Here is a 15,856-nt window from a genome sequence, read left to right on the forward strand (position 1 = left end):
CTACTATTATTCATCCTCAAGTTGGAGCTGCAAGCGTAAACATTGATTCCTCCCTATACTAGTTGTTGAAACTGAGGGCTACTTTCGGAACTCTACCGAGAATGACCCTCAACGTCATTTGCAGAATTTTATGGATGTGTGTGCTAATCACATCCAAAACAACGTTTCACAAGATGCTATTTGGCTGAGATTATTCAAATATTCCTTAGCTGGAGATGCAAGAGCATGGTTCGACAAGCTGCCCTGGAATGCTATTACTACATGGACAGAGATGGAAGCAGTCTTTCTCAAGAAATGGTACCCTCCTAGAAAGAAGGCTGAGATTCGTGACAAGATTTATGAATTTAAGCAGTGACCGGGGGAACAGTTATATGAAGCTTGGGAGAGATTCAAAGAGTATTTGCAAAAGATTCCGAATCATGGTTTTCCGAAGAACATATTAATGGATAATTTCTACTGAGGGCTGGATCTAGTGAAGCAATCAGTTGCTAACAATGCAGCTGATGGTTATTTCATGAATAAACCTTACCGAAGAGTGACCAACATACTTGACAGGCAGACCACTCACAATCACGCTTGGCACTCAAACAATGCTGAAATTGTGCCTTATGGTAGTGCCATGATCCATAATATGGTAAAGGAGAATCTAGATACCCAGCAAACATTGGCTGAGCTTGTAACAAATATTTCCTTCCTAATAAAGAAGTTTGATGAAACCCAGATTAAGAAGGTGAATGTTTTTTGGATGATGCAGGTATGCCGAAAGGGATGTACTAGACCTAAGAGGGTCCGTTTCATAAGGGACCTCCTATGCAGGTTGAAGATGCTAACTACGTGAATAACTCTCAAGGGGGTTATCAAAGACAGAACTACCAAGGTGGTTACCAGAATCAGAATCAATGGAGACCTCAGCAAGGTCAAGGTGCTTATAACAACTCAGGGAACTAGAACAATAATTATGGTGGTGCTAACCAAGGGAGCTACAACAACAACAACAATTTTGGGAACAAGAGTTCCAATCCTCATAGACCACCGAAACGGCAGTCAACAGAGCAAGGTAGTTCGAAGGTTGAAGCAATACTTGATAAGATTTTGGAAAAATCAATCTAAGTCTGAGAGGACTTTATCTGGGCTAACAAAGACAATAGGTTCCCATACAACAGCTATTCAGAAGCTCGAGTCACAGATGCGAGACATTTCTAGAGAGCAGCACCCTCCAAAAAAGGGAGGACTTTCTAGTAACACTGTTCTGAATCCAAAGAATGGGAGAGGCGGTATAGACCGTGTATTTTCCATCACTACTACGAGTGGTAAAAACTCCAAGGGGCTGATAAGAAGGTTGTTGATCTTGTGCTGATAGATGAAAAGGAAGAGGTGCAATATGAAGCACCAATGATTGTTGATGAGAATCTTACTGACAAGAAGGTTGATGATATTCCAGAGACTTTGAAGGAAGCTGATGACAAGAACAAGCAATCTGTAAAAGGTGCTCTCCGCTCTTTGACTCAGCTTTTCAAATCTAAACCTCCCTTTCCTCAGAGGTTGGTGAAGAAGAAGAAAGATGCCAAGTTCGAAAATTTTTATGATCAGCTGGAGCAGTTGTCTCTGAATTTTCCCTTCTTGGAAGCTATCAAGGAGATGCCGGGTTTTGCTAAATATTTGAAGGACCTACTGACCAAGAAGAATACGGTGCAACATGAAACCGTTAGTTTGACTCACACTATGAGTTCCATCATCTCAACTACTACTATTCAGAAAAAGGGAGATCCTGGGGCGTTCACCATTCCTTGTTGTGTTGGGCATCATGATTTTGCTCATGATTTATGTGATAATAGGGCGAGTATTAATTTGATGCCACTGGCTATATACAAACAATCAGGTTTGGGGACGCCAAGGCCAACTACTATGAGGTTACAGATGGCTGATAGGTCTATCAAAAGGCATGTTGGTGTGGTTAATGATGTGCTCGTGGGGGTTGGTGAATTTATGTTGCCTGCTGATTTTGTGATTCTAGACTGTGCTGTTGATCGGGACATTCCTATTATTCTGGGGAGACCTTTCCTTGCTACAGGGAGACCTCTGATGGATTCGGAGAAAACAAAATCAAGTTCCGAGTCAACGATGAAGAAGTAACTTTTCAGGCTAGAAAGGGGATGAAGTTACCAAGTGCTTACGAGCGCATTTTGGCAATTGATTCATTTGCAGTCGTTGATGAAGCGGTGGAGTTCAAGATGGATGAAGAAAGTTTGGGTGAAACTCTAGTCGGTATTCTTGTGAGCTTTGATACTGAGGACATGGAGGGTTATGTGGAGACAGTTAATTCGCTTGTTGGGTTGGGTTCATATTCTTACCACCCAAATAAGCTAAATCTTGATCTGGAAAATAGAACAACTCCTCCAGCAAAGCCTTCGATCATTGAGCCACCTAAGTTGGAGCTTAAGCAACTCCCATCACATCTGAAGTACGAGTTCCTTGGTCCAAACAATACATTGCTAGTGATTGTTTTAGCCCTACTGACTAAAGAGCAGATTCGCAGCTTTTGGAGGTATTGCGTGAATATAGGCGAGCGATTGGTTAGACCAGAGCAGACATTCGGGGAATTCCTTCTGGGATCTGTGAACATAAAATTCAGTTGGATGAGGATAGCAAGCCGAGTATAGAGCATCAAAGGAGATTGAACGAGAATATGCAAGAGGTAGTCAAGAAAGAGATCATCAAATGGTTAGATGCTGGAGTGGTTTACCCGATTACTGAAAGTAAATGGGTAAGCCCAGTTCAATATGTTCCTAAGAAGGGCGGCATCACTGTTGTGCCCAATGCAAAGAATGAGCTGATTCCGACGAGAACTGTGACCGGGTGGAGAGTTTGCATGGACCATCGCAAGCTCAACACTGCCACATCCAAGGATCACTTCCGTATTCCTTTTATTGATCAAATGCTTGATCGGCTAGAGAGGCGTTCTTATTATTTCTTCCTTGATGGTTATTCGGGCTACAATCAGATCAACATTGTGTTGGAGGATCAACAGAAGATGATGTTTACTTGTCCTTATGGGACGTTTGCGTTCAGCCGGATGCCCTTTGGGTTGTGTAATGCTCCAGCCATTTTTCAGAGGTGCATAATGTCGATCTTTTCTGACATGGTAGAGGACTACTTGGAAGTGTTCATGGATGACTTCTCTGTTGTGGGTGATTCGTTTGATGATTGTCTTGGACATTTGGGTCAAGTGCTGAAAAGATGTGAGGAGACAAATCTCGTGCTAAATTGGGAGAAGTGACACTTTATGGTGAAAGAAGGGATCATCCTCGGTCACAAAATCTCTGAAAAGGGAATTGAGGTCGATCAAGGGAAGATAGATGTGATTGCAAAACTTCCTCCACCTATCTCAGTCAAAGGTGTTCGAAGTTTCTTAGGACATGTTGGGTTCTACAGGCACTTCATCAAAGATTTCTCCAAGATTGCTAACCCGATGTGCAATATTCTTGAAAAAGAAGCTAAGTTCGTGTTTGATGACAAATTCCGAAAGGCATTTGATGAGTTAAAGGAGCGCTTCACTACTGCTCATATTATTGTTGCTCCAGATTGGTCCTTTCCCTTTGAGTTATGGTGTGATGCTAGTGGTTTCGTGATAGATGTTGTGCTTGGCCAGAGGCAGAATAAAATTATGCACCCGATCTGTTATGCAAGCAAAACACTGAATGTTGCCCAGATGAATTACACAGTGACGGAGCAAGAGCTGCTTGCAATGGTTTTTGCTTTTGAGAAGTTTCAGGACTATTTGTTGGGGTCCAAAGTCATGGTATACACTGATCATGCAGCATTGAGATACCTTATGGAGAAGAAGGAAGCAAAGCCGCGACTGATCCAATGGGTACTATTGCTGCAAGAGTTTGATTTTGAGGTGAAAGACCGTAAGGGTACTGAGAATCAGGTTGCTGACCATCTCTCTCAGCTTGAAGAAGCTGGAAGACCTTCTGATGAGCTAGATATAGATGACGCGTTTCCAGATGAGAGGGTGTTGGTTGTGTCCATGGAAGTGGCACTGTGGTATGCTGACATTGCTAATTATTTGGTGACAGGCATAGTTCTAGAAGATATCAAAGCTTACTAAAAGAATAAGTTCTTGCGGAATTCCCGTCAGTACTATTGGGACGAGCTTTACTTATTCAAAACATGCGCTGACAACATCATTCGGCGTTGTGTTCCCCAAAGTGAAGTGATGGTGATTCTAAAGGCATGCCATGACTCCCGTATTAGGGGTCATCATAGTGGTAACCAGACTGCTGCTAAGGTTCTGGAATGCGGTTATTACTGGTCGACTATCTTTCATGATGCAAATCTGTTGGTGCGGTCTTATGATCAATGTTAGAGGCAAGGGAATATAGGCAGAAGACAAGAGATGCCTATGAATTTTGTGATGGAGGTAGAAGTGTTCGATGTCTGGGGGATTGACTTTATGGGACCCTTTGTGAGTTCTGGTGGCATGAAATATATCTTGGTTGCTGTGGAATACGTGTCGAAATGGGTAGAAGTGGTGGCTTTACCTAACAACGAGGCTAAGAGTGTCGTGGGGTTCCTCAAGAAGAACATATTTACTCATTTTGGTACCCCGAGGGCTATTATCAGTGATGGTGGTTCCCACTTTTGCAATAGAGCTTTCGCGGGATTGATGGAGAAATATGGCGTAAAACATAGGGTGGCAACACCTTATCATCCTCAGACAAGTGGGCAAGTTGAAGTATCCAATCGGGAGATCAAGAGTATTCTAGCTAAAATGGTGAATACAAATAGGACTGATTGGGCCCGCAAGCTTGATGACACTCTATGGGCATACCGGACTGCCTTCAAGACTCCGATTGGCACTTCACCCTTCAAGCTCATTTTTGGAAAATCTTGTCACTTGCCGGTTGAACTTGAACACAAGGCTATATGGGCTTGAAGAAGTTGAATATGGATTGGGAAGAGAGGACGAAGCTCAGGTTGTTTCAACTCAATGAGATGGATGAGTTTCGGTACCAGGCATATGAGAGTGCAACATTGTATAAAGAGAGGATGAAGCAATATCATGATAAGAAAATCCTGAAGCGAGAATTCTACAAGGGTGATCCTGTCTTGTTGTTTAACTCTCGGTTGAAGTTTCTACCGGGCAAGCTAAAGTCAAGGTAGTCTGGTCTGTTTAAGGTGGTAGGTGTTTCACCCTATGGGGCGATTGAGCTGAAGTCTGGAGATGGAACTCAGACATTTAAGGTGAATGGACAGAGGGTAAAACACTATCACGGGATGGTTTCGGGAGATAGAATTGTTGATCGATACCAGTTGAAGCACCTCGGAACGAACACTGACCTGGTGTTCGCCGATAAGGAGTGAATGGGTACCACCGTCGTGCCGCGACATTAACTCAAGCGCTTCTTGAGAGGCAACCCAAGTGTAATGTTTATTTTATTTTTGTTTTTGTTTAAACATATATGGTAATGTTTGTTTTGGTGCAGGAGATAAACAAGTTGGAGGAAAAAGTGCAAAAAAACGCCGATGGAAATTCTGCGCCAGATTTTACGGTCCGACAAAATTTATGCAGACCGTAAAAGGAAGCGCAGGATAAAGTTAGCAAATAGTACTCACTGTTACTGTTGTACGGTACATTATACGGACCGTCAAATATTTGACGGACCGTAAAATGGAACGTCTAATGGTACAAGAGAAATCGGTTCACTGTGACGCGTTTACGCTAACATTTGACGACCATAAAAATTTATACGGTCCGTCAAACGAAGCGTAAAAGTGTCACAGTTTGAAGGTTGCCAGTTCATTATCCCAGGTAAGTACCTGGACCGTAGAAAGTAGGGGTGGGCGTTCGGTTCTTCGGTTCGGTTTGTCTATTTCGGTTTTGATTTTTTGAAGGTGGGCACCGAACACCGAACCCAACTAGTTCGGTTCGGTTCTTTCGGTTTCGGTTTTTTGAAGTTTGGTTCGGTTCGGTTTCGGTTTTTTTGATATGATATTAGAAGCGATTCCATTTACACTAATTCATATTCTCAAAAGCAACAAAACATAAAACTAACAAATTAAAATCAAAATCAAACAAACAGGATACACAAGAACAGAAAACTATAACCATAATAAAGGATTAGTAGGTGTTTTATACATACAGTAAGAATAATTAAGAAAACACATAAAAGACATACATTAATCCTAAAGACACATCCGAGTCACCTTTCTTTGTTAAGGATATTTGATTTTCTCAACCGAAGTGAAAAATTAGGGATACAAAAGCAAAAGAGAGCTTATTACAATTGGTTTGTTTTTGGGCTTAAACTTAATGGGTCTGGACTATTTTAATTTTCTTGGGTAATGTATAAATTTCGGTTCTTCGGTTCGGTTTCATCAAAGTTTGGTTCGGCTATTTCGGTTTCGATTTTTTGAAGGTGAACACCAAACACTGAACCAAACTAGTTCGGTTCGGTTCTTTCGGTTTCGGTTTCTTGAAGTTCGGTTCGGTTCGGTCCGATTTTTCGATTTCGGTATTTATGCCCAGCCCTAGTAGAAAGGTCCGTAGAACTTTCTGCGGTCCGTAAAAATATTTGACGGTAGGTGTTTTATTTTTTTTTGTTTTCATAGTATAAGTAATCAAAAGGCGGCTGGGTTTTAATTTCAGAAACAGTTTCAACATCAACCACTCAAACATAAATCCTCCACCTTCCCTTTCCCACTCAAACATCAATCCCTAAAACTCCTCCCATTCATCCCCTAGAATCACGCCCCACTAACCCTCACTACTCATTTCCATTTATAACTCCCTCCTTCCCTTTCCCAAAATCCCCAGCCGTCTCAGAGAAAGAAAAAAAAAAAAAGAACAAGGTCCCTGTGTAAAGAATTTTGATTGTTGTGCTATACTCTCCACTCCAACAAGAAAGTCAGGTATGTGATTCTGTATTCCCATGATCTTCTTATTCAATTTGCTAAAGTATGGGTTGATTATGTATTCCCATGATCTATCACTGGGATTTGTATTCCTTAATTGATAATCTACGTTGGGGTTGGGGTTTGTGCAAAAGGTTAGATATTGATGAACTCATAATGATGCTATGATGGGTTGGAGGGCATTCCGATGGTTGTGTTCAAATTTTTGGATTCAAACATTGTTATGCCCGCCAACTGTTCGATGAAATGCCTCAATCATGAAAAGGGTGAAGTCTGAGTAGCCCCGGCTTTATATGAGTTCTACAAGTGTGTGGGATGTATAAGCATGTGTTTTGAATTGAAGAGTCAGGTGTAACACTGAAAGACAAGAACTAAGTCAAGGAATTTCAACGACAAGGTTGACGGACCGTAAAAATTTTGACGGTCCATCAAAAGTGTCGTCAAAAGTCCTCAATAGACATGATGTATTGTTACCATTTGACGTTAGGTTTGACGGACTGCAGAAAATTCTGCGGAGCATCAAACTTCATCGTCAAATGGTTCAACACAACCAAGTTCACTGTAACCATTTGACGGACCGCAGAAAATTCTGCGGATCGTCAAACTTTATTGTCAAATGGTTAGTAGTACAATTGTCTACTGTTGCCATTTGACGGCCAATTGTGCGAACCGTAAAAATTTCTGCGGCTCGTCAAAACACTTGACACTCTATTTCTGTGCATAAAAACATTGCATGCAAACATAGTTTGAAGGTAAGACTGATATGTTTTCCACAAGTATGTCTCCTAAGGTTCGAGAAGGTGCTCCAACTACTTCAAGAGGCAGAGGTAGGGACAGAGCACAAGGTCGCAGGGGACTCCATGATGAGCCTGACCAAGGGGCCACTGGCGCAGGGGATAACGAGCCACTGGTAGCAAGAGCCACCCGAGCTAGGGGTGCTACTCAAGTACAAGTGTCCTCCCAGTCTGAGAAGGGGGGCACTTCAACATCCTTTAGCATCTCGGAAGATGAAGTGGAAGCTGCCAGGCTGCGGGAAATTCGAATTGAAAGAAGGATCTGAGCGTAGCGTCAGATTTTCTGTGTCAGGCTCCAAAGAAATATATGATCACTGGCTTGAAGAGAAAGAGGGGGGTGGTCCGAAGAAAAGCATCCATGAGGAGAAAAGAATCAGCCTAGACAAATTGGAGGGTTTTCCACGAATTCTTGCTACTCTTGACCACTATAAGTGCAACTTCATTAGCTACCCTCCAGGTGAGTACATCTCGTCTCTAGTGCGGGAATTCTATGCTAATTATGCTGCGGAGGTCAAAAATGCCTACAAGATGGTTCATCTTAAGAGGAAGAAACCACCCCTGTTGGAAGAAGTGGAAGTCCGAGGCCAGAAAATCAATATTTCTAGCGAGACAATCAATCGCTTCTACTTTGTCCCCGACTATGTACCACCGCAAAACACAGATGAGCTTAAGTACAGGTTGGGTGGTGATCGAAAAGACAAGCTGTCTGAGTTGCCGTGGGTTGCATCAGTTATAGCAATGGGTTCCCCTGAGTGGAGTAGAAACACCTCGTTACCGGTGAAGAAAGCGGATTTGTCAGTTGAAGGAAAATTTTAGTGGAGTGTATTGATCCATAGGTTGTTCCCCCACTCAATCAGATAACACGTTGCCAGTTGAGCGGTCCATACTCGTAGTTGCGATCATGTCGAAGTACAACATAAATTTGGGGGAGTTGGTGGTTCAACAAATTCATCAGAGAGAATTGACCAAGGAGTTGTCACTCGCATATCCTTGCCTCATTACAGCGTTATGCTTACGGGAAAATCTTGATCACTATGCACACCGAGATCATCGGTTACCAGCCAAGAGTGTGTATGATCTCTGGAAGAGCAAAGATGGGGATATTTGTTATACCCCATTTAAACCGGGTTAAAGTAGAGTACAACATATTGAAGATTCCTATTTAATTTAATTTTAAGGAGTCGCCACCTAATTAATTTTAACGGTGAATTAGGACACCTAAACATTAACTAAGGCAAGTCAAACTAAACCTCTGTTAATGGTTTGCTTAATCAGCGTAATTCTAGGTAAGGGTTCTAGATTATCCTAAAGGGAAGGGGTTAGGCATCCTCTAGGATCCGTTAACTACGGTTATCCGACCAAACTTAGATTAATTAATTAAGGCTAAATATAGTGTTTAAATTTTAAAAAAAATGACTTACAAATATTGCTATAGTTTTAAAGGAAAATAATGTTAGTTAAAATAAGATTTATAGAAAATAGAAGATCTTTAAGGGGCTATTTTAGAATAAGACTTATAAAGGTTGTTAAGATTTTGGAGGAAGAGTATAATAATGCTATTTAAATAAGACTTGTAGAAAATATGATAATATGCCCATAAATAATAGCTTTTGAGATGAGATTTAGCAATTTTGAACTTTGGATAAATCATATTATATGAATATAGCAATGTAGAAAAATCTAGGCTTATAAATAGGATTCAAAAGGAAGTGAGTTTTCTTTTTCTGTTTTATTATTTCTTATTAACTATGCTTAGCTAAAAGTTGGCGTGATTGATTCAAACTTGAAGAGTTATTTATAAAATATACTTGAGTTTATACTTGTGTATTGGTGATGTTTTGAAATTAAGATAATAAGAATATGACTCCTTTAATTCAAAAATATGAATTTATACTATCAATTATTCTAGAAGTAAATATTATGGATATTATAAATAACTTTAATATAAAAGAAGAAAATGAAGCTTATGGGATTAATTACTAGTTTCCTTTGGATTAACTACCCTTTATACTAAAACTAAACCACTAGTTTCACTAGAATTCGTCTAAGTTAAGAAAATGAAATAAGATAAGGTGTTAGTCATACAAAACAAATCAAAATACACAACAATAAAATAAAGGAGAGGGGAAGAAAATTAAATGGATCTGGCCCATTATTCAAGGCCCAACTGCTGCGAATCAATCATACTATTGGGCTTTGGCCCAAAACTCGTTTCTTTCTTTTGATTATAGGCTGCAGACAGAACTAGACAGAGGGGGAAATGATATTTCGTTGGGCCTTGGCCCAACATTGAATGCGGAAGACGAGTCCCTCGGACTCGTATGCGAAGGTCATGCATAAAATAAAAGAAAAAGGATTAGTATATAATAAATAAATAAGATTAAACACGCAAAATATAAACTCGAAACAGATTAGTAGATTGTGTATATTATATGCACATTTGCCCTAATCTAAACAAGGGACTGGAAACCCAACAGAAAGAAACAAGATAGAAAATAACTAGCTTGGACACTTGGGACAATAATTGTCTTAGCCGTGACAACACTTTGCAAAATGTACTGGCAATTCATAATATTTAGGCAAAGCAAGTATCCCAAATATCCCAAAGGGGAGGTATATAACTGAACAACAGGTATCGACCAAAATAAAGGCAACTCAAAGGTTTTGAACATGTTATTACGCAGAACCATACACAGGTGTTTAAATATCCAAACAACCAGCTAAAGGACCTCTTAATAAAACAACATGGCACAGGACGGACAGAAGGCAGACAAGCTCAATTATTCAGATATGATACAAGAACAACATCAAGTTTTAGCTAGGTTCAAAATGATACCAAGAAATGCATAGATAAATTTAAGATTTGCACATGCTATAGATTAGAAGATATGGCAAAAGACAGGAAATCAGTCTTGCCTTTGGAGGGCAGAGACTTTAAGTGATCCTAGTGATTAGATGATTCATTTTAATGAATTTAAGATTAAGATTCCATCTCTGTTAAACTTTAACCTTCCTTTTAAGATTCAGCAATCAACACAACAGGCCATAACAATAAGCTTATCAAAGCAGCAACAAATCAGACCGAAATTTAAAAAAATTTAGGATTTAGAGTTATTTTACTACTGTTTAAAGCCTACGAGCAGCAGTTGGCTAGAAAAGGAAAGAATCTCGACATGTCATTTCTAGCTTCTTGTTTTTGAGGACAAGCTACATGTTCTACAGTTATAACATTACAGTAGAGATATACATATGAATTTGATACAGGTTATGAAGTGATAGTGGCTTAATACCCTTAGTTTCATACGAGAAAGATAAGAACAAACACACAGAAACTCAGAACATGCAATTTTATCCACCTTATACTAATTTAAGCCTTTTAAAATGTTTACAAAGTTAAACATAGCAAATATCACTGGCTAAGCCTACTGGTTTCCTCATTTCATTTTTTTCTTTTCAAACTGCCTATAAGAACGATTAAAATCCACAAACAAATGAGTTTCTTTCTTTTAGCAGGACAGTAAAGGCTCTCAAACAAGAGACTTCTTTCTCCATTGATTTTTTTTACCCCTTTGAGCCATTTTTAACTTAAGCTATCCATAACACTAAACAACATTAATGTGCAGACCCAACTACACACGGCTAAATCAAAATATAACCTAAATAAACTTATTCAGGCTAACTGATCATAGAAAAGGCTAGTGCATTCAAACACGATTAACAGGTCACCTAATCTAAACTAACGTATGATTAATCCAATGTCAAGCAAACAAGTTAAACTTAAAAAACACCAGGCTAATCTAGATTCGCATATAAAGCTAAACAATCACAGAATCAAACTAAACAGGACTGAACATGCTTAATTCGACTAAAATAACTGCATACAAAAAAACTAAAAACAAAACTAAGCAAACAAATTCACATAAGCAGTTTGAAGCATTCAGATAATTACTAAAAAAAAATTAACTTAAAGAAAGGGAATTTACCTTCTTCGGGCGCAGCGAAGTGGGTGCGGGGTTTCCAATCTACCTCGAAACACTTCAAATTCTCCGAGTTAGTATCCACTCGGATCCGAAGAAGCGGAAAGAGAATAAAACATTTAGTATTTTCAGATCGATATTAAACTATATTGTGACTGCTAAAATATTTCGTAGGGATTTTTGGGGCGGCTGGAAAACATTTTTTTTTCAGTTCAGAAAATGATTATTTATAGGAGTGAACTAGGGTTTTGCTAGGGTTTGAAAATTGAAATTTTTGGGCGGGGTTTTGGTCAACAACGTTAGGAGACTGCTATGACCACGAACAGAACCACGAAGAAGAGAACAAAAATCATTAAAACTTGTCCCCCAAAACATAAAAAAGGGACTGATAAGAAAAGATTTTCTTCACAAACGGACGAAATCCGTAAAAAATTGTTTCAGATCGAAGCAGAGAGTGGGGAGAAGAGACAAGAACAAACCCTTCAAACGGTTGAAAATCTGAAGGGTAAAGGACGGAATCATTAATTTCCATCCTTGAAATGGTCGTGCATGGTCTGTTATTCATGAAAGACCTCTACGAATTTGCTAATTTTGGTCGAGGAACGTGGAGGAGAGAGAGAAAGAGGGAGGGAGGAGGAGAGAGAAGGGAGAGAAGGGAGGCGAATGAAAGAAGGGGTATAACCCTAATGTTCATTTCAATGAACGAGTCGGGTCGAACGGGTAATGGTATGGGCTGGGTCAATATTTTTTCTTTTGGGCTGGGTATTATAACGAATGGGCTGGTAATTGAATGAAAAAAATGTGGGTTGATATCATATAAACCAGGTTTTAACCCAAGTAATTTGGGATTGATTATGGACTTCTAAACTTAAATAAAAGACCCCTTTTAATTAACTGTATTCTGACGTGTGTTAAAATATTACCTAATATAAAAGTATGTATTTATTAATACTCAGATAAGAAATAAAATTATATGATGTCGTAAATAGCCGTGCGATAATATTTTAATAGTTCAATAGTAAATAAACGCTATTATTAAATTGTGCAAAATAAATGCGATGCATGTACATAAGCTGATAAAAAAATGCTGAAATGATAAAAATGCGAATTATAATAATACTGGTAATAATAATAATAATAATAATAATAATAATAATACTAATAATAATAATTATAATAGTAATAATAACAATAGTAATGATCATAATAATTGCTAGTGACTGCAATAGGGTAGTGAAACGCGGATATTAATAAAAGCTGATAATCGTAGTATAACTAATTTTCTTAAATTGCCAAAATATTAGGAGTGTAAATATATATTCGGAGGAGAGGCGGGACAAAATTGAGTGTCAACAATATTTATACTACTACAGATGTTCCCACAGAGTTCACAGCTGGGCAGCCTGCTCCAGTATCCTAAGTGAATGAGCAGGCAGCCCCCAAGACGTCGCAGGAAGGGCCGACTGACACGGGCACAGTAACTCAGTCTATTTTAGGCACCCCGATTACATTTATAGGGCCCTCTACCTATGCTGCTCCAGTTGTTCATAACACTCCGACCTCTCAGAGCAACCATATGGCCCCAGTATCTACAGCCTTGCGTAGAGGCGTTATGATACAGTTTAATGCTCAAAACTTCCATGATGCATTTATAAAAGCAGACAGGGCAGACCGCCAGGCTGCTAACTTGATGGGTCAGTTGCAGGGGTATATAGATAAACGGGTAACAGTAGGCTTAAGGCCTGCAAGGAAGACATGGGAGGATTCCTATAGCCTTAAACATTCTTGGATTGATGGACTTAAGCGGCGGATTCGTGAGCTTGAGAAGGTCAGCCCAACAGTTAATTTGGGGACGATGTAAACAGATTTGATGCAGTTGAAGACAGATGTGCTAGCATTGAAGGTTAAAGAGGGATTTGCGTCTGCAAACCCGCCACCAGCACAGACTTTAGACTTGGCCTCTCTGTTGCAAGTTGTTAATTTGTTGGGAGATGATTCACCACCCCAGGCGATGAGCAAAAGGCCTAGGGATGAAGGAGAGGGTGATAATGATAAGGAAGAGGACAGTGAGAAGGACAGGCAGTTCCGAAAAGTGCACTGACGCTCTCTTGAGGAGACCCGTTTTACGGAGGCGTCATCCAGCCATGCCCCTCCTGTTGATGTAACAGTGCCGAGTGTTGTGATACCGACAGAGTTTAGTACCGTGGGTCCCAAGGAGGGACCGCATTCTCAGAGTCAGATAGAGCCAGTTGTTGGTACCACAGTTCCAGCAGCGGAGTAGGCACCAGATACCACTACTGAGGTGATCACACCTCAGGACGTGCAGAACGCCTAGAGCATTTCAGGTAGTCCTATACCTTTGTTTTGTTTATTTTCATGCCTTGGGGACAATGCATGATCTTTAGTTGGGGGTGGGCTATGTGTTTCTTGTAAATATTGTATATATGTGTTTAGGACCCCCTTGGCTTTTCTTTGCCAGAGTTCTTTTTCTGAGGGGCTTTATTTTGTTGAAACTGGCATGTGTAGGTGGTAGCTTAGATAGAATAGAGTGGTCTTGACTTATGTGGTAGTGTTCTGGAACTTGTGGCATGATGTCTGTGTTTTGTTGAAAGAAGTGGACCCCTCGAAAAAAATGCATACTTGGAAACAACTATTGATTGACATGATTTGAATCTTTGTATGACATTAGTATTATTGGGATATTGTGTGTAATGAACGAATACTTAGGAGGTCACAATTGTATATGATCATCCTTATGCCAATGTGTGTGTGAGTAATTAGTTTTTGTTCCATTTATGCATGTATAGTCTAGACCTTGCCCGGTTAGTCATGTTTGAATCCGACAGTTGGTTCGGTTGTGAGATGATATTAGGCTTTCTTTGAGTAAATAGTCATTTTGCCTAAATAAGCCTGACAATATAAGCGTAAATATCCCTAGTTTTCCCTTTTTGAGCCTTTTCACCTCTTTCCTGGCAAGCCAAAGATGAAACCTTACCCTTTGTGAAATAAATCCATCTTCGCACCCATTCCCTCCTTGATGCTACTAGATAGATGAGGCAAAATGCTTAAGTTGGGGGTGAAATAAATGTGAAGCAGATGTTGAAAATATAAATTGGGAGTGGAAGAGTTGCTAGTTGGGATCCGACGTGGTTGTTGCATATATATATATATATATATATATATATATATAATAGAAAAGTGTAACAGAATTGTAAGTTGATTAGAAATAAAACCACATCGGGATCGAAAGCTTAAAAGAAACAAAAAGGGGTGGAATAAAGGGCAAATTAAGGTGAGGAGATGATGTAGTGTTCAAGGAGGGTTAGTCACTAATATCCAAAAAGTATCCTACCCATCCCTAAGCCTACATTACAAGACAGAAACAAGTCCTAATGTGATCGCAACTGAACGAGCCTAAGAGGAAAGCATAGAAAATAAGGGCAAGCTTATGGTATATGCATGTCTAGATATGAACTTCTTTGTGACTGTGAGTGTTTGTTCTCTTCTCATTTGTATTCGTCCCACTATTGTTGTATATATGTGTGTTGGGACTTTCTTTGGTATGTGTGAGGGCATAAGGGCGAGAATTGATCAAAATGAGGTGACCACCAAAAGTAGCATTTGTGTGCATCATGATATGTCCGATAATGTAATGTCATGCATTGAAGCATCATTGTCAGTCGCAGTCCTCTTGAGTTGTGCGTATAGTTGAAAATAGAAAGTGGGGTGGTCCTTGAAAAAAAAAACGTACATGCCTATAGTTCGGAGTCAAAACTACAGTGGACATCATTACTCTGCGATATTTGAGTTTAGTTGAGTCATTGTGTCGTGTGACTTGCTTGAGGACAAGCAAAGACTTTATGTTGGGGGTATTGATGTGCCACGAAATTTCGGCACATGTGACGCTTTTGGTGAAGAGTTTTACTTATTTTCAAGCAAGTTCGTGTCATTTTTAGTTGTTTTTTATTGGATTTCAGGTATTAAGTGTTTTGATGGCAAAAGTTAGAGAAGTAGGTGAAAATGCGAAAAGAAGTGGAGAAAATAACAAATCACTGAAGAGGCAATTTTACGGAGCAATTCGACGGCCCGTAGAACTTTCTGAGAGCGTCAAATGTACCGTATAATGGTCACAGTAAGCAGTTCACCAAAGGTCCATCCTGCAGAACA

The 15,856-nt window shown here is 39.7% G+C and overlaps 1 non-coding gene across 1 annotated transcript; it reads right to left on the reverse strand.

Annotated features, from left to right (window-relative positions):
- Positions 1 to 320: 320 nt before the first annotated feature.
- LOC132600931 (small nucleolar RNA R71) lies at positions 321 to 426 on the reverse strand. The gene has a single exon (XR_009567387.1). It is a non-coding gene; the product is annotated as a small nucleolar RNA R71 (small nucleolar RNA).
- Positions 427 to 15,856: the final 15,430 nt, after the last annotated feature.

Source organism: Lycium barbarum, chromosome 6 (genome assembly GCF_019175385.1).
Source record: "Lycium barbarum isolate Lr01 chromosome 6, ASM1917538v2, whole genome shotgun sequence".
NCBI classification, from domain to species: Eukaryota; Viridiplantae; Streptophyta; class Magnoliopsida; order Solanales; family Solanaceae; genus Lycium; species Lycium barbarum.